Source organism: Chlorocebus sabaeus, chromosome 18 (genome assembly GCF_047675955.1).
Source record: "Chlorocebus sabaeus isolate Y175 chromosome 18, mChlSab1.0.hap1, whole genome shotgun sequence".
NCBI lineage: Eukaryota > Metazoa > Chordata > Mammalia > Primates > Cercopithecidae > Chlorocebus > Chlorocebus sabaeus.
Genome location: NC_132921.1, coordinates 38,488,889 through 38,515,634, shown reverse-complemented (window position 1 = coordinate 38,515,634; position 26,746 = coordinate 38,488,889). Strand labels below are relative to the sequence as shown.

Here is a 26,746-nt window from a genome sequence, read left to right as displayed (position 1 = left end):
AGCCATGGTAACTCTCAGACATGGCAAATGGGAGTTTAAATTGGTACAGTTTAAGAAAATAATTTAGTGTTACTCACCGAATTTGAACATACTCATATACTGTACTTGTGTAATCATGCATCGTAGTACGTCCACTTTACTTACTTTTAGAATAATTGCTAACATTATCCTCTTCAAGTTTTCAGAATGTTCCAATTTGAACAATATACTAAATGATCATCGTATCTGTGACCAACAATTCTACTTCCAGATATTTGTATCTGAGAAAACCTCTTGTTCATGTACACCAGAATAACTCTGTGATTGCTTTTGGTAGCATTATTTGAAATTGTGAAACCTGAACTCAAACTAAATGTTCAATAGAAAGTTTAGATAAAAGAGGATATGTTTTTTATGCTAGAATGCTAGGTAGAAAGAAAATAAAATGAATACATCTTTACTCACAGCATAGATGGCTCAAAAGAACAAAGTCAAGTGACATAAACAAGTGACTGAAGAATGCACACGGTATGGTTCTATTCATATGAAGTGAAAGCACAGGCAAACCCAGGTAATATACTGTTAAGCCATGTGTACACATGGAGCTACATCATCCACAAAAGCAAGGTAGTGATTCACATACAACTGAAAATAGTGGTTACTTCTAGCAAGCAAAGTTTTAAAAAGAGTATACTAAAGTTCCAAATGTACTGGTTTCACTCTTAAGATAGGTGGTGCTACTGAATAATAATTGTAATAATACATACTCATTAAAAGGTATGATATATTTCACATGAGTAAACTCCAGAATTTTGATAAAATATATTATTGATATTTTTCTTTTTTTTACAAATAATAAACGTATTTGTGCCTTTTCTTCAGTTGAGGTGATAATGGTTTTCCTATTTATTTTAATGGCTCTTTGTATACCATGGATAATAATTTCTTCTCTACAAAATGTGCTAGACATTATTTCCTCTTGCTTATCGTTAGCAAAAAACAAAGTATAAATATAATTTTGTTTCCTTTAAAATAGTCCCATATCTCTTATTGCCACATCCAATTTAGAAGTTTGAATTTTTGCTGTTTCATCATTCAGAGAAGTGCCCGTTTTGTTTCCAATATATAATTCTTATTACCTGGGACTGAATAGCACTCTTGATTATATTCTCTTATTAGACTCAAGGATCATTGGAAGTTCATGCAGGAGAGCCTTTTGGAATGAGAGAAGTCTTACAGAAACAGCAAACTGAAGCCCAGGGAGAGGATGTGATTGCTTCTACATGCTACAGCCAGTGAACCACAGAACTGACAACAGACACTAGTTCTCTTGACTCCAGGTCAAGCCAGTGGACCTTCACAAAGAGGGCTTCAGGTGAGCCTGCTTCTTTGCTTGCTCAAGATAAAAATACATGCATATGTAACTTTAAACTGCCAAGTAACATAACTGTATATACAATATCCTTGAGATGTGAATGACTGGATGGCATTTCAATGCTAGAAAACAGGGAAACCAGTTATAATTTCTAATTATACATGGATGATAAACAAGGTTGGAAAAATGTATTAGAACTGAGCTTACAGCTGAAAGTTAAGACTTGGCCACCAAAGAGAGGAAAATAGCAGGGACTAATATGTTTTAATGAAACAAACCACATAGTCCCACGATATGCATGCTATGCTATACTGTATTCATCGTTCCTGTAGCTTTCATTTGTAGTGGCTACCTCAGCACATCGGTGTAATGGGTAGTGGAATAAATTACATATCACATTTAATTGTCACATTGAGCAGCATTTCCATGTAGGCTTTCTTAGAATTTTAATAGAGTAACCTGGCTGGCTTGCCAGCTAATATAAAATCAGCCTCCTAACTACTTTCTTTACTGCCGTCATGACGACCTCAACTGATAAGCTCTTATGACCCTTCTCAATTTAATTCAATTTGTTAGACATTTAAAATTGAATTTTTTTACACAAATTAATGGTAAATGTGGGATTTCCCCTGCCAATCAACCCTCCCTCTTTCCTCTAGGAAAGATTACGATAAATGCATCAAAATATAACTGGCTTAAATTGCATAAATGTTCAAAGTATACAAGGCAGCATGCAATTTCACAGTGTAAAACATTTCTCAGACGTGTTGATCTGGGGTGAAAAACCAAAACCAGTGTTGAGCTCATTCTTTTGCTTCATAAAAGATTAAACTTTGCGATTAATAACATGGCCTTTCAGGTCAGACAGGTATGGGTTTGAGTCCTGGTTTGACTACTTGTAAATTGTGTTCTAAGTAGACAAGTTGTTCTATTTCTTTGAATGCAGTTTTCTTAACATGAAAGTGAGATTCTTGATGCCTATCTCACATAATGATTATAAGAACTAAATGAGAAAATGTACAAAAGCAGTTAGGATGGAGTCTGGTACATAAAAGTGCTTGAAAACTGGCTCTTACTTCTGTTTTTCACTGTTATGCTCCATGAGAATCTGTTTCCCAGAATCTGCATCTCCCTGCATTCCAAGGTTCTTCCTTTCAGCCAGATGTGCTAAGGTAACATTGGGTTTAATTAGCCAGGCTGGAACAGGTTTCTGAGCATATAGAAATCATATACCAGTCTCAAGTTTCACAGAGATAAGGATTACTGTACTTTTGTAGGTCTCTGATTCTGGATGCTGTGGACAACTGGATTCATCAATAAAGCAAGGCCATCCATTTCCATGTCTTCCAATGTCATTTCTTTTTCTGAAGTTAAATCATGGGACTATATCTATCTTTACCAGGGTGACTATGGGCCTGTCTTACAATAATCCTAAATACTAAAGTGATACATCATAGTTGTCCTTAGCCTAGAGATCATGGCCAGGCTTAGTTAATTCTTGACTGAGGAACAATTCTAAATCTAGCCAAGACTACTTAGTGTAGGGAGGCAAGCTGTCATCTGTCCCACACCAGGCTAAAGAAAGCTGGTTACTCTTCGGCTACTGAGGAAGAACAATTAGCAAAGTAACTGTTTGTACATATCCTCTGCTTGCTAGCGTAATTACTCTACACCCTAATAAGCCTTCCTTCTCTATGGGATGTATATGACTTTTTAAATCCCCAAATTATTGATTTTTCATGATCACAAAAGCAAAGTTTTAGAGAAAGAAGAATAGAAAACTGGTTCTTAAATTGGTTAAGACTTACTTTCGTTCTCTGTATTCCCCTGTCTTTAACCACAGTCAAATGGGGAAATGTATAAGATTTTGTATACTTTTTTGCCACCATCATCAGGTACTTTATAGACTCCATCAACATCTCCTTTTTTCCGAGCTCAAACACCCCCCCACACACACACTTTGCCCTCTTTTTCCAATATTATTCTTTACTTAAACCCTTTTCTCTACTAATACCTGTGAATATTTCAAACATGCAGCAAGCCAGTGCTATTAGTGTCTCTCGGTTTTCTCCACTAAAAATAGGAGACACATAAACTTCCTAATTCCCCACTGTACCTAATGGAATTCCAGCCTCAATGATTTTAACAGTTATCTCCTCCACAACCCAAACTACTGAAATGTCCCCTGCTCTGCCAACTCAGGTGTCATTATTCGGGAAATATTACTTCTCAACATTCTTTTTCTAGTTGTTTGCTTTTTCCATTATTTGCAGTTCAGCAGCTATTAAGATCCAATGCTGCAGAAAACAACAATAACAACAAAAGAGCCGCTTAATAACTAAACTTAAAAACCAAACTAGTCAGCAGTGAACAATGCCTTGTCAACATTTCTAAATGGAGCAGAAAGAAGGCGAGCCAAAAGGACACAGAGAGGGCAAAAGGGAGAAAGGGACACTTCCTGATGGATGAGTATGCATAAGTGCTTCAGATAATGGCTAAGAGGTAGAGTTTGCAACACATTAAAGAGGGGGAGGAGAGAAACAGATGAACAGCCTCAGAAGGGGATCTGAGTGCAGTGAGATGGGCACACCCAGACCGTGGTGAAATGCTGAAGTCAACAAGACCTCCCTGGGGTGCATCCTTACAAACTGCCCCCACTTCAAGGCTCTATTCCTTTTAGCATCACCACCTCCCTTCTGCTTTCTGTTCCCACAGGACTTTGCCCTCAAGATAAATGAAATAAATCCCCCAACTGATGAGAATTTAATATGTTCTCCCTCCCCAAGGTATTTACAAAGGCAGCAGAGACTCTCGGAATCCCCAAAGCCTTCACGCTCCAAAGTAAAGCACGACAGATTTCAAGGAGGAGGAGATATTTTGGGGCAGAAGAGTTTTCCAGGATCCATCAAATCACTCCCTACAGACATCTGTCTGATAGATAATATATTCTTAAATGAGCTTTCTTTTGCTATTTTATATCTTAAGAGAAAAGGGCAAAGTTGTGACTTTCTGTGATATCAGTTCCAGGATTAGGACCCACTCTCCAATTGCCTTTGAAAAGAGAAAAAAAGCAAAACGAAACCTTCTTCTGGCTTACTTTCAGAGCTCCAGATTGACTGTGCCAAGCAGACAGACCACCCACAAACTGCAATAAATAACAACCATCTCTTCTGAGTCGGTTATCCACTGTATCACCCAAAGCAAGTGATTAAAAATTGCAATTTCTTTCACATAACAAGGGTGCTGTCAAACTGTAGCCCCTCACCATGGTTTTACAAGACTATGTTGAATGGACAAAGTTCCATGTGCTGAGTTTGGTACTCCACAACTAGCCTGAGATTATCAAATCAATGCTGGAATAGAAGTTTGCAGAAATAATTTCCCTACACATTATTTTGTTTATCTACTGACATTGCCTAAGAGATTTAATTCACTCTTCTTAGTCCTTTTTTTTTTTTTTAAATTTACAAGACCTGTCATTGAAAGGCTCATCCAATTTTTTTGCTCCTCCTAATATGGATTTCTGACAAAACATGTTGCCATCCCGGTGTCATTTCTCAAATAGTCTACCAATTAAAAAGCATCATCTCAGAAAACTATGTTCAAAACTCACCTCCAGCAAGACTCCTCTTGTACATTTTCACTTAGACCCTATGCTACTACCTTTGTCAATAAGGTTCCTTCTGGCTGTCTTTAGTTGATCCTGCTTGCATGGCATCTTCACATGGATATCTAATGAAGATATTGAACATAGTGTTTCAAAAAGCCACTTACCTTCTCCTGAGTAAGCAGAGTCATATGATTCCACCTATATAAAGTTCTTGAACAAGTGAAAGGAGCCTCAAATGGGGAAAAAAGAGTCAAGGTAGTCATTTGTGTGGATAGAATGAAGATGAACTGGGAAGGAGTGAGGAAACATTCTAAGGTGAAGGTCATGTTTAATGTTTTGTAGGAGTTTAGGTTAAACAGATGTATGCAACTGTCAAAACTCAGTGAAAGTATACTTAAGATCTGTGCATTTCATTGTATTTAAGGTAAAAAAGGAAGAAAAAAGCAATCAATTGCCTTCTATCCCTTCAATGCTGTTGTTTCCTCGGCAATTCTGTCTCAGAAAAAAACCACTATTCACTTCACTCAGGGCCAAAATCTTAAAGTCGTCTTTGACTTACCACTCCAGTTTATCAACAAATAATGTTGTCTATACCTTCAAAATATAACTGAATAAATTTTGTTTTAAGTTTTGCAATACCAATATTCTAAGCCAAGCCACCATCAACTATTTTCTGAACCACTGCAAACCTCCTAATTGTTCTCTTGGCTTCCATTTTTGCCCTGATGCCCACCCACCCCTTTCGGCCCCATAGTCTAGTCTGTACACAACAGCTATATTAAATCATATAAAATATAAGTCAGACCATAGGTCTCCCCTGTTCTTCAATGGCTTCTCTTCATAGTTAAAATAAAATGAAAATGAAAATATATTTTTCTTCATGGATTACAAGCTGCTAAATTATCTGGTTCCTGCCAAATTCACTTTTAACCTCTTTCTCCTCTCTCATATAATTCTAACCATGCGGGCTGCCCTGATGCTCTGCCAAGCATATCCCTACCTGTCTGCCTATAGCACCCTTCCCCAGATAATAACACAGCCCACTCCCTGTATAAGAATAGATTAAGAATCTATCCTTATTTTACTTTCTAAGAGAGGTCTTTTTGATAACTCCAAGTTGCTATCCCCATTATTCTCTATTATTTACCCTATTTTATTTTTTTTTTCATAGCATTCATCATTCTCTGACCATGGATTATTTGCTTCTAATTGTCTTCTGTACTTGGATACAACCTTTACAAAGTCAAAACTTTTATTTTTTCCTGTAATATTGCTATTACAACTGTAATATTGCTATTACAATTCCTAAAATCTGAAATACTACAGGTGGTCAGGAAATACCTCTTAAATCAATACATTTTTTAAAAAAGCTATTCAGTAATTTTTTTTAATTCTCTGTGGCAGATAGTAAAAGATGACTATTATCAATTTCTTCCTTCTCTTTATGTGTCTGCTCCTATTCACATCAAATGAAGTTCAATCTCCATCCATTTGCATTTATGCTGATCTTAGTGACTTGTATTGACCAATGAAATGTGGTAGAAATGAAGTTTTGAGACTTTCATTGGAAAGTCATAAGAAGACTTGCAACTTCCATCCAAATATCTTAGAAAAAATTATTTGACTCTCCACTGGGAGGCTCGTTAAAATATGGAAAGCCAATTTGCCAAAAAAAAGGCCACATGTAAATTCTCCAGTTGGCAGACCAGCTGAGTTCCCAGCTGACAGCAAGAATCAACTGAGTAAGCCATGTTGGGTACACAGCTGAGTCAAACCTTCAGACAACTCCAGGTTCAGACACCATTTTATGACAATTGCATGATGGATCCCAAGCAATAGCCTTTTAGATGATTCCAGTCAACCCATAGAATCATGAAAGACGGATTGTCTTAAGCTACTAAGTTTTGGGCAATAGATATTGCAGCAATAGGTATCTAGACATTCTTCAAATTATACTTTTCCTTCCACTCTACAAAATCTCTATGTTTTATAGTTGTTTTAGTGTACCTCAATCTATAAATATCCTGACTCACTGATGTTCTTCATGTATTCAACTGATATCTATAAATGTAAACCACTTAATAGATCATGTACATTCTCTGTGCACCTTCCACAAATACCAATATTATAGTAGGACTTACAAAATATGAATAAACTATACCTATTTTATATTCCTTATGCCTCAGGTGTGAGCCAGTTCATTGAATCACATGCCCAATGCCCCTACTTCAACTCTTCTATTTTATGTACATCTTCTTTGCCTTTGATAAAATTGCAACCCCATCCTTCATCCTATTTATATTTAAATTACATTCTTCAAAGACTCAGCCCAAGTCTTTAATAAATAACTATAAAATATCTTACCTTTGGTTTGGTAGCATCGATTTATTAATATTTATTTATTAAGTCAACTATTTATAGATAAATTTACAAGGCTTTGGACACAGAAGAAAAGAGGAATAAAGCTTGATTCTAAACTCAATGACTTTTTGATCCAAGTATGGGAAGAGAATAAAGCTCATAAAATGTACTTAGAATACAAAACATTATGTGATGTCAAGATGATCAACACCCAGAAGACTGTGGAGGAGGCAGATTGAGGGTGATGGGTAACTGCTGGCTTTGTGGGATGCTCCTTAGGTTGCAAAGGAACCCTTGGCGAAGCTCCCTTATGGGTTTCTAATATCATCAATTCAGTGCCCACATTGGAGATGAGAACTTGAGAACCTGCAACTTGCTTTTAAAAGCCACTTTTCTTGCCATCCACTCCATCCCTCTGGGCTGCTGTCTCTTGCCATAAATCTTAGCTCTGGGAACTCCAGGGCATCTGACTGACCATGGAGTACCTCTTGGAAACTCAGGCTGGCACCTACCTCAGTTAAGCTTTTTAGAGTGACTACTCCATACTTCTATTATAAAGATAAAAAAAAATCTCACTGTGAAGGCCTAACTCTTGCTATACACAGTCAGAAAACTTGGTCACAGTTAAGTGACTCCCCAAGCTACTTTGGGTGACCATAATCACATCACTTTTCTAACTCCCAACAGTCTGGTTTCTAGGACTTCATTATCCTATTGTGGACATTTTGATGGTAATTAAAACATGTCAGCAGCACCAAAATTCTTGTGAGTTTTTCTAAAACTGTTAGGAAAGTCTGCATAGAAGGGTAATTCCCAATTTCTTATGCTTCTTCCCCACAACCCAGCTCCTTCAAAACAACTTTTAATATCTCTTTTCAAATACCCCTTCTAAAACATATTTAATAATTTTGGCTGTAAAGATGTGTTTTTGTGGTATAATAAGAAATATGTATGTGGTCTCTGCCCCAATAACTGCCACCAAGCTCCTAAATCCTTTGTAATTTTCTGGGTGATAGGGGTACCAAGTGCATCTTTTCTTCTATACACTGTCTTTGACCCCAGTTTCTGACACAAAGTATCTTATCCTTTGGAATTTCCTAGGTGATTGGGGTGTCTTTTGTTCTGATGAAGAGACTGTTATTGGGCACCTGGATGGGACTGGTCACCAAGAGGATCAAGCTGTGATTAGAAGCTTAGAACATTCAGCTGCCCCATCCTCCAGAAAATAAAAAGAGATGCTAGTGATTGAGTTAATAATTGATCATGCTACATGATGAAGTATCCATAGAAATCCCTGAACACAAACAATACCTGAACATAAAAATCATGAACATCTGGAAAAGATTGAGGGTAGCATGTTCAGAGAGGGTACAGAAGCTCACACTATCTCACTATGTTCCTTGGTTCTCATGATCTTCATGTCCCATGTAAAATTCAGGAAGTATGGCTTGACCTCCCCACATTCATTCATTATTGTTTTTTATTGCCACTTTGGCTCCTCACCACATTAGTTTCAATCATCTCCACACTGCTTTCAGCTTCATGCCAGTTCTTTCTGGTGGACCCAAAACACGGGTGTCTGTAGATGAAGGTGAAGAATCTTTCAGTGTCCCTTTCTGGCTCTGGCTATTGCTGGGGTCATGCCATACCACAAATTCTGCTGAGGCAGGGACAAGGTGATGGTATAGTCCTCCAGCTCAACTTTCTTATAGCTCAAGAACAGATGGGTAGACATTACCTCATTGTATTTGTGGCCCATTAATGAGTCCTGTGTATCTTCCCTTTTGTAACCCAGGGACATTAATTCATTTTCCTTGGTCCTGTAGTCAGGGACAACTTCATCTTTGTGAAGGTATTCTTCCCAATGATCTTGAGGAGCCAGTAGTTGCTAATATGGGTCTCCTCCTTAGCAGAGATGGCTGAAAGGCCATTCAGCATGTTAGACTTACCGTTGGCTTTAAAGGCAAGGTATCCCGTGGACAGCTTAAAATTGGGAAAAGCTGGTAACAAGCTAGGTCCATATTGCCTCAAAAGAAAACTAGGTACAAAGTCTATCTAATGAACTGATCAGTACAGTGGTTTCAAATTACAATATTAGATAAAAATGAGATAAACAAAACAAATACTAATGAATTAGATTTTTTAAAAATGATTTAAAAAAAAGAACTAGAGAAAAAAAGGGAAAACAAAGTAGACAAAAATAGAAGAAAAGCCAAGGAAGGAACAAACTAATTTTGATCGAGTCCTTCAGGGCAACAAAAGTTACCTTCTAGAGCTAGAACTAAAACCTATGCCCAGCCAGGGACAAATAATATAAGTGCTTTGAATTTCATAACAATTACAGCAGGAAATGGACCTATCATGCCTGAGACCAATTCACACAGTGGTTTTCTCACTTTTTGGTCCTAAGAATTCTTTATTCTTTAACTAAAGCAAAAGAAGTGAATGCCAGATAACTTTTAGTTTATATGGATTATGGTAGTTGATATTTGACCTATCAGAAATTAAAACCCGTAGGATGATTTTTAAAATATTATCAATAAAAACTGGAAATGTGGTGTTTTTTCAGTGGAGAGGTGTGTCAGTTTGGGCTGAAAAAGTTTGAGAAAGCCTTTTGAAATAATTGGGCCACATGACAGGCCTTAAATAATGACAAAACAAGTACAAAGGATATTTGAGGCAATGTTTTAAAAAGAGATAGAGTGGTACATATAAGATTTTGAAATACATTTCTACTTCTTGAAACATGGAGTAGGGCTGGAGTGTAATAGAAAATGGGGATGTAAAGGTGACTTGAATTTTGATTATACAGTAGTAATGTATTTCTCTCTTGAGTATGCTTATAAATTCCATTTGGCCAACTTTAGAGTCTGTATAAAATACTGGTTACATGCACCTATCCCAAAGCCAGATTGCGTAGGTTCAAACCCAAACTCTCCGACTTGGTAGCTATGTTACTTTGGGCAGGTCACTTAACCTCTGTGTCTCAGCTCACTGTCTCTAGGAACAGTGAACAGCAAGTGACTATGTGAGGTTGTTGTGGGATTTCATGCAATGTATCTATAGAAATGCCCAGAACATTGTGAGTACTTGATCATTAATACTATGCAGTTAAGGGAAAGCTTGCAATGAAATAGCCATTTTGCCCTCTATATCACACTCTTAAGTCTTCCTGAGTGTAGTGACAACTAAGACATTTTGCATTTTCTTCAAACAATTTTCAGCATTGGTTTTGTTTATTGAGCCAATAATTTTGATAACTAGACAATGCTATTCTACTTTTCATATTCATTATAATAGAATACCTTAGGCAGTAGCCATTTATGTTTAATTTTTCCATGGATGTTTAATATTAAAATTCAAAAAGGTTCATGGTACACTAAGTATCATTCTATGTGTATTACACATGATCTTCACAACAACGTCACAAGCTGCAAGGTTTGATCCATTAACTCAAGGCTATGCAAGTACAAAGAATGGTTGGTGTTATTCAAAAAACACCAAGAGCAGAGACAGCAGTGGTCTAAACTCACAGACATTTGTTTTCTAGGACCTAGTTTTTAGACTGGAGTTTGAAGAACTGAGCGATTCAACATCTTAATTTTAGGGATAAGTAAACAAAGGTTCATGAACTACCCAATATCACGTAAGTTGAATGCTCTTTTCATTTTCCTGCTTTGCTGTGGAATATATTTGAGGACTTATTTATGAAGATGATTTTATCTAGAATTTGGAAATAATAATACTTTACTGGGGTCAATGAAGCTTCCATTAAAAAGATTTGCCTCAAGGGATCCTAAAATTTTGCACAGCATCATGTCTCTTCTGTCTTCCTACTGGTTCGTTAATCCCCTTTCCTTCCCTTCCCTCCTCACATGTTTCCCACTTAAACTTCATTACTCCTTAACCAAAACTCGCTAGATTTTTAATATTTCCTTCTGAAAACTCACACTCATATACATTTACTGGGAAATAATATTTAAGAAAGATAATATTATGAACATATAATTTCCCAGGTATTTGGAAAACTCATGCTAAAAATTACAATGCCTTGAAATTTGAGCTATTTAGTTCAAAATCTCTTTCCAACTAATTTTAGAAAAGTGACATTGTAGTCCTTGATGGGTGATTAGAATAATCCTTTAAATACCTGTTTTTATTCTTCCTGACTTTTGTAAATATGCAACACTTCCTAAAGGAGTATCCAACAATTATCTTAGCAACTTTCCAAAAGTTAAACTGGAAAGCCTGGAAAGGGTCTGAGGAATTTATTCAGTCAACTCAGCCCCACCAAGATGTTCTTAGAGTCAATTTTACTAGATCATAGAGTCAACAACCTGACTGTGGAAGGCACCACTCTTAGCTTGTGTGATCTTCAACTGAGAATGTAAGACAAAGCCTTGCGTGAGAGTAATTTATGAAGAATGAGGAAGAGAGGGAATCAAACATGAAAGAAGGGTAGTCAATAAAATATTTGTTGAGCTGGTTACCACAGGACCACTTGCTCACTCTCAATTCTGCAAGAGCTTTGGAGGAGGCTCATGAATTGCATTCAGAATCATCTTCCAGAGGATGAAAGGGGACTTCCAGGTTGTGCATGCTGAGTTCCAGGCAGGGTCATGCAAGCAGATTCTAGTATAAGCACAGCTCCAGGGCAGAAACAGAGAGCACTATAGCATGGCCCCAGGGAGGTACATCTGCAAGAAGCTGATCAAAGCCTGTGAGTCCATGTATCAGAGGCCACAGTCAGAAGCGATTGAGACCAAGAGGATTTGAAGAGGAGCATAAAAGTAGTGTGATAAAGGGTCTTAGAGATAATCCAGTTGAACCTGATATTTTATGGGTAAGGAAACTGCAGGTCAAAAAGCAGATTCCATGATAATTACGGATGGCAACAGAGCTAGAATGGTATTAATTGCTCCTCAGCCAGTAGTATGTGTTGCCTCTTTTCTCCTCATTGGTAAAACAATAATTTTCATAAGCTTGTGCTGTATCTTTTTGAAATTAAATTTATTAAATGAAATTTACATTCCTTCAGAGATGCAAAAGTTTGTTACGAGTCTGTAGTGCACAGAAGCCACAATCTGCACTGTGGTGCAAAGTGAAATGATGAGACCTCAGGCCCTCTTATGAAAATGACATCTAACAACTCAACATCCAAGTTAAGGGTATGGGTTCTGGAGACAGACTACCTGGACTCAACTTCCAGCTCAACTATTTACTACACAGGGACCTAGCTCAAGTTAATTTACATTTCAGATTTCTCCTCTGTAAAAGGCAAAGGGCAGATCTGAGGATTAAATATTACATATGAAGTGTGTGAAACTATGAATAGAAAGATTTCACAAATAAAGTTATAAAGAACTCCAAGCAACTGGACTAGGCCAAGATTAAAATTTCAACTGTTGCCAAATGCCCATAAGGATACATCTAATCATCTTGTAACTGTGTAGATAACCCACAATATGATTCTTACACATATTTTCTGTCTCCCTTACATCACTCCCTTTGAGGCATTACCACTTGGCTATGTTTTACTCTCCCATTTCTGTGATGCTGTTCTTCCTCTTTGACTTAGAATGCCCTCTGATTTTTTCTTTCTGGTCATTTAAATTCTATTCATTTAAAATTCCCCAAAGTGATTCATTTCTCACTGAATGACTGCATCCCATAGGCTGGCCTAGAACAGGGACATAATGGCTGCATGTGCACTGAATGAGCTGAGTGATGAGTCACTCCTTGAGCACTGTACTGTTTCCTAGCTCTGGATAACCCTGGTTAAGCCAGTGGGGGAGCAGGAACAAACCATCCTTTCCACAAATATTCACTGATCTACAGTCATAAGCACCGAGAGAGGCTCTGAGAAAACAGCAGTGAGCAAAGTAGATTTGCTCTCTGATTTTAGGGAATTTGTAATGAACTAGGAGGGCAGACAATTAACAATTGTAGTAAAATAAATCTAAGTTTACCATTGTGACAAGTGCAAAGAAGAAGAGAACATGGTCATGGTGTTGTTAATTGCAGCATACTGAGAACTGGAGATAGATTTGACTTCTTCAGAAAAGTCAATGTATGTGAGAGCTGAACTATAACTGCAAGGTGACCAGATGTGTGTTCTGGGAGGAATAAGAAAGAATGGCTCAGGGAGAGGAACAGCATAATTAGAAGACCTTGTAAGTTGAGAGAGTTTCTCCTGAGGATCAGCTAAAGGAATCCCAGTGACATCGTGAGGTGGGTACACAAAATGCAAAGGAAATATATGCTTCGTAAGACCTTGAAATTATTTGAACAGCAATTTCAAGAGCACATTTTTAATACAATATATCCACCAAGTCCACTATTATGTGCAAAATATTGGTATTTATTTTCAGTGTGCTATGTTCAACCATGGAAAGATCATGAATATTCATTCAATTGGTATCATTTGGGTGGAGCACCTCCCAAAAGTTAGAGTATATCCCAAATCATAATGAGTATAGTTCTAAAGTATTAATCATTCCTGCTCATCAGAACTTCTTAAATGTATAAATTCATATATATTAAGGTTTCTAGTTTCTACCTTAAGCATGAGTGTGTGCCTATATATAGATATATATAAAGAGAGAGAATATATAGAATGTATATATAAATATATATATATTCATGTATATTCATGCTTGAGGTAGAAACTAGAAACTTTAGGATTTGAAGGGCATTTTATTTTTTTAAAGTACACATGGAGATATCCTATTTAAGAACTCATTTAACAAAATTTTTACAGAAATTTGTCATACCAACTGTAATTTTAAAAACCAAGACTTACAGGTGGGTACATATCTAGTTAACGACAAAAGTGGAGTGAAAACCTAGACCTCAGGGCTCCTCAAACATCATTCATTCTAGTGCCCAAAAAAGCTGTGGAGCTTGCTGATCCCCAACAGCCTAAACGGCAGTCCAGAAATTTTGCAGTCACTTGACTGGAACCACCGGAGAAACCTAAGTTCTGAGCATCTAATTTCCTTTTCATATGTTTCCTAAGGCAACAAATCTCATTTACATGCACAGACATGTTAGCATGAGCATGTGTGTGCATGCATGCAAACACACGCAAACCAGAATAAGATATCTGTACAGCCAGCATACCCAGGGTTGCAGCCTAAAGAGACAGAGTTCTATAAAAAATACCTTCACTAATGTGATCAAAACCTTTCTCTCCTTCCTAAGAAAGCATAACAGAATCCATATGAGTCAGTGACATTGTAACAGGAATAACCTTGAATCCATTGTAATATATTTTAAGAGTAAATTACAAAACTTGCAGCCTCTTATTCCTGGCAAATTTCCTGTGCCACACTCATGACATATAACAGCACATTGGTCTGTCCTACAACCTCAGTTGAGAACGTCTATGTTAAAGACTGCTTCTCACTTTTCCTTTTCCTCTCCTCCTTCTCCTTCTCTTCCTCCTTCTCCTTCTCTTCCTCCTCCTCCTCCTCCTCCTCCTCAATTTCCTTGCTTTATTTTCTCTCATGTGCTGCCTCTACATAAAATTCTATCATTTAGATTATATGTCCTGATTATCATGGGAAAAATAAATAGAGCCAAGTGTTCACTTCTTAAATGCATACTTAAATGCTTAAAATGCTTACTGATTAGTGACGAACATACCTGTACCAGCTAGACAGACTGAGAGGGGCAAGCCACATGAAGCCTTGATAAAATGTGAACCTTCCCTGATCCAGTAGAGCATGCATATGCACACACACAGAAACTGACACCAGCTAAAAGAAACACTCATCTACCCATCTTTCTAGTGAGGGAGTCCGTTTGAGAAACCCTTTTCAAGCATTTCAAGCATTGACAAGGTGAGGCAGGGGGCAGGCAGTCAGGAGAAGGTTATTTTGAGGGTTGGTTTAATTTATGGGGTTTATTTGTATCCTCTATCGTTCAGCAGGAAACCATGTAAATGATGTTTGCATGCACTAAACTGTGATAACTGAACTGATGAGTTAAAGACTTGACTGAACATTTAATGTTGCTTATTAAATAATTATGACGAGGTTTGATGAATGGCTCTGAATCCCTGAACTTCCAACTGAGATTTTCAGCATGAGTTTCATTAGACAGACGTGGAGGGAGCCCGCTGCAACCCAGCTGCAAATGAGCTTGCAAAACATTTGAACTGGAAACCTTCAGAGGTGAATAATTCAACTGTCTTGGTCTATCTTTCTTGGTCCCCAAACAAGTATTTCATTTTCATTTGATGATGAAGTGGAGACAAATTATCCTATGTCTATGGGGCTTTCTGAAGCATCATTGCAAGATATCTCCATATGTACTTAATGAAAAATTAATCTGTATTCTTTGTAAAAGGAAAAAAAAACCTATTCAACTTAAAAACAAGTCTTATTCTGAGATGTTAATCACCTCTCTTCCAGAAAACTGGAGTGATGTGTGCACAACACAGGTGAGAGATGAAAACACTACAATTTATTGAAGTCTGTGAACTTGTTCAGTATCTGAGACAGATTCATTTGTTGTAATGACATGTGTCGTCCTCTTTTGAAATATCCGCATGTACTGACATAAAGGCTCATTAGACCATCCAGCAATATAATTTCAAAAAAGAAAGTATTGCAAATTTGGGATTTTTGCCCTATATCTTAACTCCCTTAAGTAGCTATGTCTATTCTGGATAGAAGATTTGATTTAGCTATCTACTGACAATTCACATTTGTGTTTTCTTTGTTGATAGATTTTTTATAAAGACAAGCTGAAAATCAACCCCACAATCAAAAAGAAAGTAGTCTGTAGAGGAGTGAAAAGAGATCAGATTTGAGAGAGGTGTGCTCCATTCAGAGCGGCAGTGGAAGGTGGTGGCTAAGGGCACGGAATTTAAAACCTCACTAATTGTACCTAAATCCCAATTCTGCCTCCACTAGCTGTACAACGAGGTGTGGCAGCAAAGGTCCCTGAGTTCTAGTTTTAGTATTCAAGTAGCCAAAACCGCATCTGGAAAATCATTAAACTTCGTTGGCCTTGGTTGCCTCATCTGGAAAACCATTTTCCTTTCTTTTCTCTAAAGTTATTGAATCCTGTGCATGCACATATTAAAATTTATTTGATGATTTAGCAAGTAGTTGTCCAAATAAAGTCTTTGTAATTACATAAGGTTATTTTATTGGTCCTTAAAAAGTATACTTTATTTAATAAAACTAATTTAAAATCTTTTAATGCAAGATCTCAATGTGAAGTTTTGTTTACAATGTGCTGGGGGTGGTTAGTGGCTTAAAAATGTCAGTGGACCTTATCCTGAATTTCTGACTCCTAAAAAAATGAAAAAGTATCTAAATTAATTTTTACATTAAAATAGTTTGGAAGCATTTAATAAATCACAGAGAAGCACTAAAGATCATAACTGACAATGTCTCCAGATATGATGACCATGATGTGATTCTGATGTTGTTAAACCATTTTTACCTGGTACCCTTCCTGATGTAGTTTTTTCTCTCACATTTATTGCCACTGGTCTTAAAGAAGAAAGAAAATAGAGAAGAGAAAAGGTGTCAGACAGTGAATAGGAATGTACCACACCTTTGTACAGATGTTTGATTTAGAGAACCTGAAGAAATAAACACTTGACATGAATAACATATTCAAATCGTGTCCCTGAAGTTATTATTTTATGCCCTCATTGAAATACTCTCTCACCCTTTTTTTATGTATTCTCGGTGACTATTTCAGTCAATTTAAATAAAGGACTTATATATAGATTTCATAAGTAAAATAATAAATTAAGAAATTGGGACACATAAGTATTTCTAGCCAGAGTAATAGATCCTGTATTCCACTCTGCCTTGAGCGAAGGCTGCTAACCCACTCCCTCCTCCACTGCGCAGCAAGCCAGTAGTGTAGCCTTGTTTATCAGCCTGTTTTCTGATGTCCTCTAACACCCATTCCTATAGTTCTTCCACTCTTTTTTAGTCTCTGGATTAGAGAGCAAATCCAGGAACAATAATCTAGGGATTCAAATATAACTGTTCTCACTATTCCATGAGCAAAACTGTATTCTAGCAAGTCTCCCTAATCTTCTATCCTTTTGGGTTTCCTGGCATTCAACTCTAAGATTACATGCTGGCTTTCCCTGGAATAACCCCTAGCCTTCTTTACATCTCTGTTTCCCAAAAACTATCTCCCAGTTACAAATTTATGGTCATCATGACCTGTTTTAGGTTGTGGAATTGGCCAGAAAACTTCATTTTAGTGGGAATGATTGATAAATAACTAAAGCAAGTAAAAAAAAAAAAAGCAAGATCTTTTTTTTTTTTTTTCAAAAGTTCAACCAGTGAAGTATTTATTACATGAGATATTCAAAATTACAATGCTACCAGTATTCATTTAAAAGGCTAGTAATTTTTTACTTCCTTAACACATTTGAAACAGAAACATGTTTTTTTTTCTTTTTTTTTTTAATTTATTTATTATTATTAAACTTTAAGTTGTAGGGTACATGTGCACAACGTGCAGGTTTGCTACATATGTATACTTGTGCCATGTTGGTGTGCTGCACCCATCAACTCGTCATTTACATCAGGTATAACTCCCAATGCAATCCCTCCCCCCTCCCCCCTCCCCATGATAGGCCCTGGTGTATGATGTTACCCTTCCCGAGTCCAAGTGATCTCATTGTTCAGTTCCCACCTATGAGTGAGAACATGCGGTGTTTGGTTTTCTGTTCTTGTGATAGTTTGCTAAGAATGATGGTTTCCAGCTGCATCCATGTACCTACAAAGGACACAAACTCATCCTTTTTTATGGCTGCATAGTATTCCATGGTGTATATGTGCCACATTTTCTTAATCCAATCTGTCACTGATGGACATTTGGGTTGATTCCAAGTCTTTGCTATTGTGAATAGTGCTGCAATAAACATACGTGTGCATGTGTCTTTATAGCAGCATAATTTATAATCCTTTGAGATCTCTTTAAAAGAAAAGAAGGAGTGTGGAATGTTCAGTTAAACACTATCCGGAAGGACTGGTGAATTTTATAAACCACCCGAAAACTAGTTCTTTATACTATTTAGAAAGCAATAAACAGATGATTAGAATAATTAAGAATTGAACATGCCTTTTTGGGGGAAGGGGAAGTGTTAACCATTCAACACACTACGCTACACATATTTTATTTAAAAATTGTACTTAATTAATTATTTTTTTAAATTTCAATAATAACATACAAAATGTTATTCTCTTGTCACATAAATAACTGCATAATAGCTTTGATTTTTGCCTTTTGACTCATAAGGCTAATGAATGAATTTGCTGACCTCTCTTCTATACCCACCAAAGCCACTATCCATGCCTAAATATTGGTCCCAGGTATCCTTTTCTATTTTGTACTCATCAATCATTTTTATAAGTATCTTGAATAATTCTCTGTTTTTTAAAGAAGGAATTTATCTATCACACTATTTAATTACATTTTATTTTTCATAAAATGTATGAAAGGGACATACGGTAGAAACACCACAAAAAAAAGCAGTGTCTACACATGCAAATGAGTTCAGAAGTTTGTTTAATGTAATCAAGCTACTAATATGAATGGCACAATTAATATAACATGTTGTTCTGAAACCTACGATAGTTTAAATTTAACAGGTTTCTGCCACCCCTACTACCCACTCCCCTCAAACAAAAACCACAAAAATAATAAATAAAATAAAGCGAGCATGTCTTTTAGTACCAAATATAAAATGCATATTTTCAGGTCCCAAAATTGACTTTGAAAATGGTGTATGCTTTTTGTCTAATATCAAATCAAAGTAAAAAGGGAGAATGAAAGTATCCAAAGTGGGGCAATATTGCATCAAAAGGGAACAAATTATGGAGTTGGCTTAGGCTAGCCTTACAGCAACAATAACAAAATTGTTGTTCAATTTTAATGCATGACACCCACATCAACATAACAGCAAAAAGATCAAGAATGAGGCAGGGTAAGTCATGAGGTCACTGAGATTTCTTAAAGTCCTGAGTCAGACTTCAACTGCCTTTGTGGAAAGTGGGACAGCGATGCCTTTGAAGCAAGCAAGCCATCAATCTTGTAAAATACCAAGGCAATCATTAGTAAAAACAAGTCAAACATCCATCCTCTTCTCCCACATTCCACTACCCCCAAATAAACTGAGCATATTGTATAAGAAAAAGTCACATAAACCAAATAATTTCCCACGACGCTTTTATCTCCAAGAAACATTGTCAGAAGTCGTTAGATACAAAATGAGAAATGAAAATCATCAGTTAAAATAAATAAACCAAATGATGCCAGAATGTTGTTCCAAGAAAAATTGTGACATTTCAGTTGCCACAAAAATTCTGACACACAATAGATAACAACAAGGAAGTTCCAAGTTTCATTTCTATCCACGATTCTGGGGCAAGTGCTTTTAGTCTTTTAGGCAATCAATAAACAGATGGTTTCGCTAGCATTCAAATCCCTTTTTTTCCCCATTTGCTCTATAAAACAAGACAATCAGACTAACGGAATAGTCATTCCAGTTTTTCATAGTTGTCGTGTGCATAATGATCTGATGGGTATTTTTCTTGAAGATGTTTTGGAAGGGGAGAGGGGTGGTGTGTTTCTTTTCCCAAACAAAACCGTAACATTTAAAATTGTATCTCACAAAATACCCCCTATCAGGAGACAGTCACCCCAGATGCCAGGTCAGCAAGGTGAATTAGGGTCCACAGAATTGCTTTGACCACAACCATGGAAACAATAGCTGCAGGACATGCCAAAATGCCTAACTCCAAGGCATGATCTCATAGTTTAATATGACAGGCAGGCAACAGAAAACTTCAGTCGTAGTTCACAAAGGGAAAATATAATTTCTCCTTCAGTGGCAGTGATTTACAATATTTTGGCTTTGGATTTTCTTAGGTTCAGGCATTTTTTTTTACTGACTCCAGTTTGTGGACAAGATCCAGACTGGCAAGATCTGCAGAGCCTGGAGATGGTGGGAAGGCAGCCCAGAGATCAGAGATCAAGAACAAAGAAGACTGAAGTCTAACCAAAAAAGAAATAAACTTTTGTCTTCCATCCAAGTCCAACTCTTTCATTTGGGATAATATAGCTTCCAGAGTTCCTGGGAACTAGTCAAACCTCATGTTCCTTCCTTTGCCACAAGTTGAGCTAGCTAGGGTTGAATAGCCCTACTACGTTGCGCCAAGAATTAGGCTTGATTCTTTTCTTGCTTAGCATTTTAACTTTGAAATCAACCCTGTGTTAAACAACACAGCCACTTGCAGTCTGTCCATAAAATCATCACATTGAACTCACTTCCAGGCAATAAGGAATTTTCCCTTCCAGTTATCCCAGAATGTCTCAGTTATCACACACACAAAAATGGCCATAGTCTAATTGTTGTAAAAGATGTATGAGTATATGAATAAGTGTGGGGGCATTATATATGTGTACACTGCATACATATTTTCTGTCAGAGTAATTTAACACATTCATTTTAATAAAATATGAACACAAGGAACATTCCAATAAACAGATGTTTTCTTACATATATTTTTATCTCACTTAATCTATATATACATAGTGAAATAAAATCAATTTCTATTTGTTTAACCACTAAATCATTAGAGGACAATTATAGTGTCTTGCTAGTCTGATGGAAAACATCTTTTCAAATAAGATGTGTTCCAATAGCTGTTACAAGAGTTAGGTTTTAGTTGAGATAATGTATACTTCATTTAAAAATTTTAAGGATGGCTGGGTGTGGTGGCTCATGCCTGTAATTTCAGCTCTTTGGGGGGCCAAAGAGGGTGGATCACCTGAGGTCAGGAGTTCAAGACCAGCCTGGCCAACATAGTGAAACCCTGTCTTTATTGAAAATACAAAAATTAGCCAGGCGTGGTGGTGCATGCCTGTAATCCCAGCTACTTAGGAGGTTGAGGCAGGAGAATGACTTGAACCCGGGAGTCGGAGGTTGCAGTGAGTTGAGATCACACCACCTCACCCTAGTCTGGAAGACAGAGCAACACTCCGTCTCAAAAAAAAAAAAAAAAAAAAAAAAAAAAAAAAAAAAAAAAAAAAAAAAAAAAAAGTTAAGGATAAACCATTCAGCCATTTCCCCTAGATGTTGTAGTTGTACTACTGCCTGTTTCTGAGATGATCTAAGTGATCTCTTAAGGTCTCTTAGCCTCCTTGAATTTAATTCTATGGTGATAATATAAATCTAATGCAATTCAGTTGAGTCTAAGAAGGCCTTCCATCAGTGTTCAGCCTGAATAGTGACTTTGGCAAGTGAGTTCCAGAAGAAAAAAACAAAAAGGCCAGGGATTTGTCCTTGGCAAACGCACAATTGTTGTAGTAAGAGAAGCAAGATCTATTATTTACACATAAGATTCAGAGAGACAGTGGGAAGAAGAGCACAGGAAAAGTATGATCGAAGAGCACATGGGGTTCCAAAATGAATATAAAGACAATAAATAGAATAATAAAAGGCCCCAAATGGAAGGACATGTTTGGGCAAGAAATCTCACAGATCTTTGAAACAGGAGGGATGATGGGGTCAGGTAACACAAGGGAGAACCATGATACTTAATTTCCTTAACCCCTACTGCCCAACCCCCACCAAATGGGGCACCATGACTCCTGATCTCTCTGCACACATTGCTATTAGAGTGCATTACCTCTTCTCAGTTGGGCAGAGAAGGGTATGAGGAATACTCTGCTAATGGAAATGACAGGGTTAAGTACATTTTAAATGGAATTTAAACCATGAAACAAAATTGATGCATCTCCTTTTATTGCTCAAAAGCCAATAGAATCCCCTGATCTATTCCATTCCATTTATTTCTGTCCTGCTGAGCTAAAGGATAGAGAAGACCTTCCTTACTCCAATAAGTGAATAGCCCTGCGTCTCTCATTGCTGCTGTGTCTTTGCTGACCTATATTCCTTGCATATGGATGGATTACCACTAGTGGGTTCAACAGACGCTATAATATCATTATGCAAATGCAGGTTCACTGCCACTCGGGCATCCTATAGACTGATCACTTCATTATCAGCCTTATCAGAAAATACAAGAGAATTGTGTCCCATGCTCAGTGGAATGAGAACATAATTTAAATGAAGTAGTTTATTGTATGGCTCCTCTATTGGCTAGAGATGAGCACAGCTGACCTCAAAAGCTGGGATATCAACAGGCATAGCTCAGTAGAGGGACCGCCTGAGCTGCCTTTCTGTGCTCTGCCTCCTCCCCTCTGCTCTGCCCTCTTCTTTCCTCCAAATAAGGACCTACGTGAAGACACTTTACAGCATTTAATTTGTTCACCTGCTGTCATATATCCTTGAAGAGTGTCTGCCTAGGAATAGAAGAAGCAGTTTAGCCCTGTGCCTAGAGAGACAGGTTGTTTAGTGAAAATCTCTCAAACCTTAGGATCAGGAAATCTGGATTCTACACGCTGGGTTCACAGTATGACCTTCACCATTTTATGTGATTCTTTTTTTTTTTTAATTTTTTCAAGTCACTTGACATATTTAGAGCTCTTGTCTATAAAATCAAGGAGTTAGTAAAGACTATCTTTAGAGCGTCTTTTAGCAGTAACATTTTTTTGTTACCTGAAATTTTAATTTGATATATTTCTCCGAGCCTTATTCTATGAAAATAAAATGTGGCTATTGATACTTATTCCAATTAGCAATTATCACAATTTCCTATCAAAATTGTGCATTTAAAATTATACTAATTCATGTAGTAGATTGTGAAATATAATGTGACATTATTATTACTAACAAGACTAACAGACTAGAACTGGAGCCTGAGTTCAGGTCCTGACACTGCCACCATGTGCTGGGCCACCTGACCCAGGTGATCAGCTCTGCCTTTATATCTAACCCACAATGAACCTTCACATATTATCTTCCTGGAAAGTTCCAACTTAAATAAAACCTGGCATTCAATTTTCACCTTTTCTGGCAAATCTACCCTCTAGATCATTATAACCCTCTATTTAGATTTACTACAGCATCTCTCCTATTGTAATTTAGTTAACTTGTTTTTGCATTTTTCTCTATTTCTGACTGTCAACTTCTTGAAATGGAGTCTGTCTTTTAAAATGTTTACATCTACTGCTGTTACCATGTTACACTACACCTGGCACATAATAGGGTTCAGTAAATGTTTGATTAACACAAGTCACAATGGAGGAGATTCAGGAGGAGCTGATAACAAAGTCTTGTAAAAAGGTGGTATGAAAAAGAATGCCCCAGACTCAATGCCTGGGTCAGGTGGACATATTTCCCATGGCCCCAAAGGAGACGTGCCAGAGAAATACCTCCCAAAGACCCACAGTGCCTGTTGGAGGAGAAATTGACTCATTAACCTACAAAAGTTGTACCAAGCAGGTCTTCAGTTAATGTCAATGTTGCTGAGAGCCCTTCTCTATCTTCCAACTACATTGTCTCCAGAATTACTCCAAACATGAGGGTCTGCCAACAGAAAATAGAACAATTTTGGCTAAATTATGTAACAGAGTCTAGAGTCTACACCTAGCCTTTCATCTTGTGAAAGCTGTGCCTCTGAGCAATTCCACTAGGCTCTAAGTCCCTGGACAAGTAAAGAGTAGTACTCACTGCCTTTAGGCCAAGAAGGCCTCAGAAAGTCCAACTCTTAAATCTGGAACAAAGGTTTAACCCATCTAAATATTAGGTTAATGCCAACTTTGTAATTATAATCCTAAAACTCACCATCTCTACCCAGATTTTTTTTTTTTTTTTAGAAAAAACAGAAGCCCTAGTAGACACACAAAATATTGTTGGTGAATAAGTGAAAAAATGGTTAAGTAAATACAAGGTTCAGTATCTTCATTATTTAGCTGAGTACATCATAAAATGCTTAAATTTGAAGGGAAACTTAGAATTACATGTCACCATTCATTTGACAAAGAAAACTAAGGATGAGAAATGTTGGCATCTCTTCCTTGATTCCCTAATTAATCAGTGGTCAGAGTTCTTCTTGCTTCTAGTCTATCATTATTCCTGTAACATCAGCTATGGAATCTGTTCTTCTGCATGAATCCTTGGCTTCGACTACTGAAGGCAAAGTTTCTATAGTTGACTGAGATCTTCTTAAAGTCTGGTTGCATTCTCTTGGGACATCACTTATAAGGGTTCAGGGCATCCCTTCATTGTATAAATAATTATTGCATTACGATTGTTTGCCAGGTGTTCTGGTCAAGCTATAGTGACATTCACAGGTAAATATTCTATGTTTCCTGTTTTATAGATACTTAGAATTTTATATAAATATATAAAATATTAATCATTACCCTTTTTTCCTCGCCCTCTCATCCCCAGTATCAGCTAGCTATCCAATGACTAGCAAAAGATACATTGATCACTATGATGGGATCTTATGATTTAAAAAATGATGCTCAGTTACAATGGCCAACTCCCAAGGGACATTATTTTAGGGAGACAGGGGTACTAAACCTTAATCGGCTTCAAAGTTCTAAGGAAATAAAAAATGATTGGGTAGATTTTGCAACTAGGATGGCACATGCTAGAAAGTGTGAGGGACCTATTTCCTCTGTTCTCATGGAAGTACCAGCATGTTGGACATATCTTCTGAAGTCGGAGATTGGGTAAGCACAGAGACCAGCACTCCCTCTCTTCTGGAGTTTTCAGAGTGTGAAGCCGTGGGAGCACCTTGTGTCAGTGGAGCATGAAGGAACTGTAGTGTAGTGTGTTAGGAAGGAGAAGATGAAGGGGGCAGGATATCCCCATACCAGTTGCCCATGGGTCTTAGGGAGATTTAAAAACGACCATCCTGGCTCTTACAACCCCCAAGGGAAGGTACTATGAGGTTAGTCAAAGGACAGGAGGTAAAGGAACCATTGATCTAATATAGACAAAAGGAAGATCCAGCTACTACCCCTGGGTGTTCTCCTTGCTAGGGAGACAGAACAAAGTTGAATACTTCCTGAATAAACCCCAAAACTGACATAATTCTTCATTTTTCCCTTGCTGTTAAAGTCCACATATGCTGAAAGAAAAAGGCCCTGTGAGGATTAGAAGTGGGAATGAGAGGAGAGAGAAAGATAAAGGAAGAATGGATAAAGGCCAAAGTAAGTTTAAAATTATAAAGTGGCTATTACTAACCAAATTAAATTTAAAGTTTGCTGAATTAAATTGAATTCACAAGAACAGAAAAAGTATTCTGATATAAGTAAACTGAGGTTTCATAGCTCAAAGAAGAACTGTAGTCAAGATAACAAAACCAGTGTTTTGTTTGCACATGTCTGAATGTCAACTATTTATGCCTATTACAGGGAAAATGGAGGCTCAGCCTGAAATATAACCAAATCATATCAATTCAGAGAGCTTTATAATAGAGTAAAGAAAACGCCTTAGGAGGGGGATTACCAAAGACCCATGGGAAGAGTGGAAGGAAGATTAGGAAAACTCTTCTTTGAACCAACTCTTGAAGATGTAATAGTGGTTCACCTTCCATAATCTTTGAGACAACTCTTGAAGACATAATAGGAGTTCACCTTCCATAACAGGTAGTGAGGAGGAAATTAGCAGGACTCGTTTTCTGGTCACAACCCTGCTGACCAAGACAGAATCCAGTCTAGACAGGTTAAAGTGAAAAAACTGGCAGGAACCAACAGATAGCAACAAATATGATTTCTGGCTGCCCTCATTACTCACTGGCATAAGAAACTTCCACCAGCTCCATGACAGTTTACAAATGGCACGGCAACCACTTGGAAGTCACTAATCCTTTCCAGGGCAAAGACAGAGAATTACTACCCCTTTCCTAGAATGTTCTATTAACAAATAACCTGTCCCTCAATTGCACTAACCCACCTCTTACTTTGCATATAATTGAAAGTGGGTTTATGCAAGTCTAAATACAGTTGCCTAGAGCCTATATATTGTGGACTCTGAGTGCACAGCCTATGAGTTAGCCCTGCTCCTCAAGGAGAATATCATTCAATAAAAGATTGCTATCTTATACCACTCTCCTGCTCTTCAATTGTTTCATGGGTGAAGCCAAAAACCCTCCCGGGCTAAACCCCAATTTCGGGGCTCCCCTGTCCTGCAACAGTAAGTTTTTCTTTTCCAGGAAGTAAATGGTATATTTTAAGATACATAGACACTCGATATGGCTACAGTGGATGAAGCCAGAAAGATCAGGTCATCAGCCTCTGAAGGATAGAAGAGCAGGCTCAGGAGCTGAGGGCTAACTTACGAAATGTGGGGCCACTGAGTGTCTGATCAAGCCACATGTCAGCAGGCTATGCTGTCACCCCTTTGCATGCAAATCAAGGGCTCATCATACAGAAAACAGTGAATGAATGTTCCAGGAAAAACAATCATAACACTTCCGGAGTGGTTGCTGTGTGCCCAGCAAACCTCCCCA

At 37.4% G+C, this 26,746-nt stretch overlaps 1 pseudogene; it reads right to left on the bottom strand.

The window, feature by feature from the left end:
• Nucleotides 1-9,346, bottom strand: part of LOC103222843 (keratin, type II cytoskeletal 8 pseudogene) — a 105,025-nt pseudogene extending 95,679 nt beyond the window's left edge.
• Between the last annotated feature and the right edge of the window lie 17,400 nt (nt 9,347-26,746).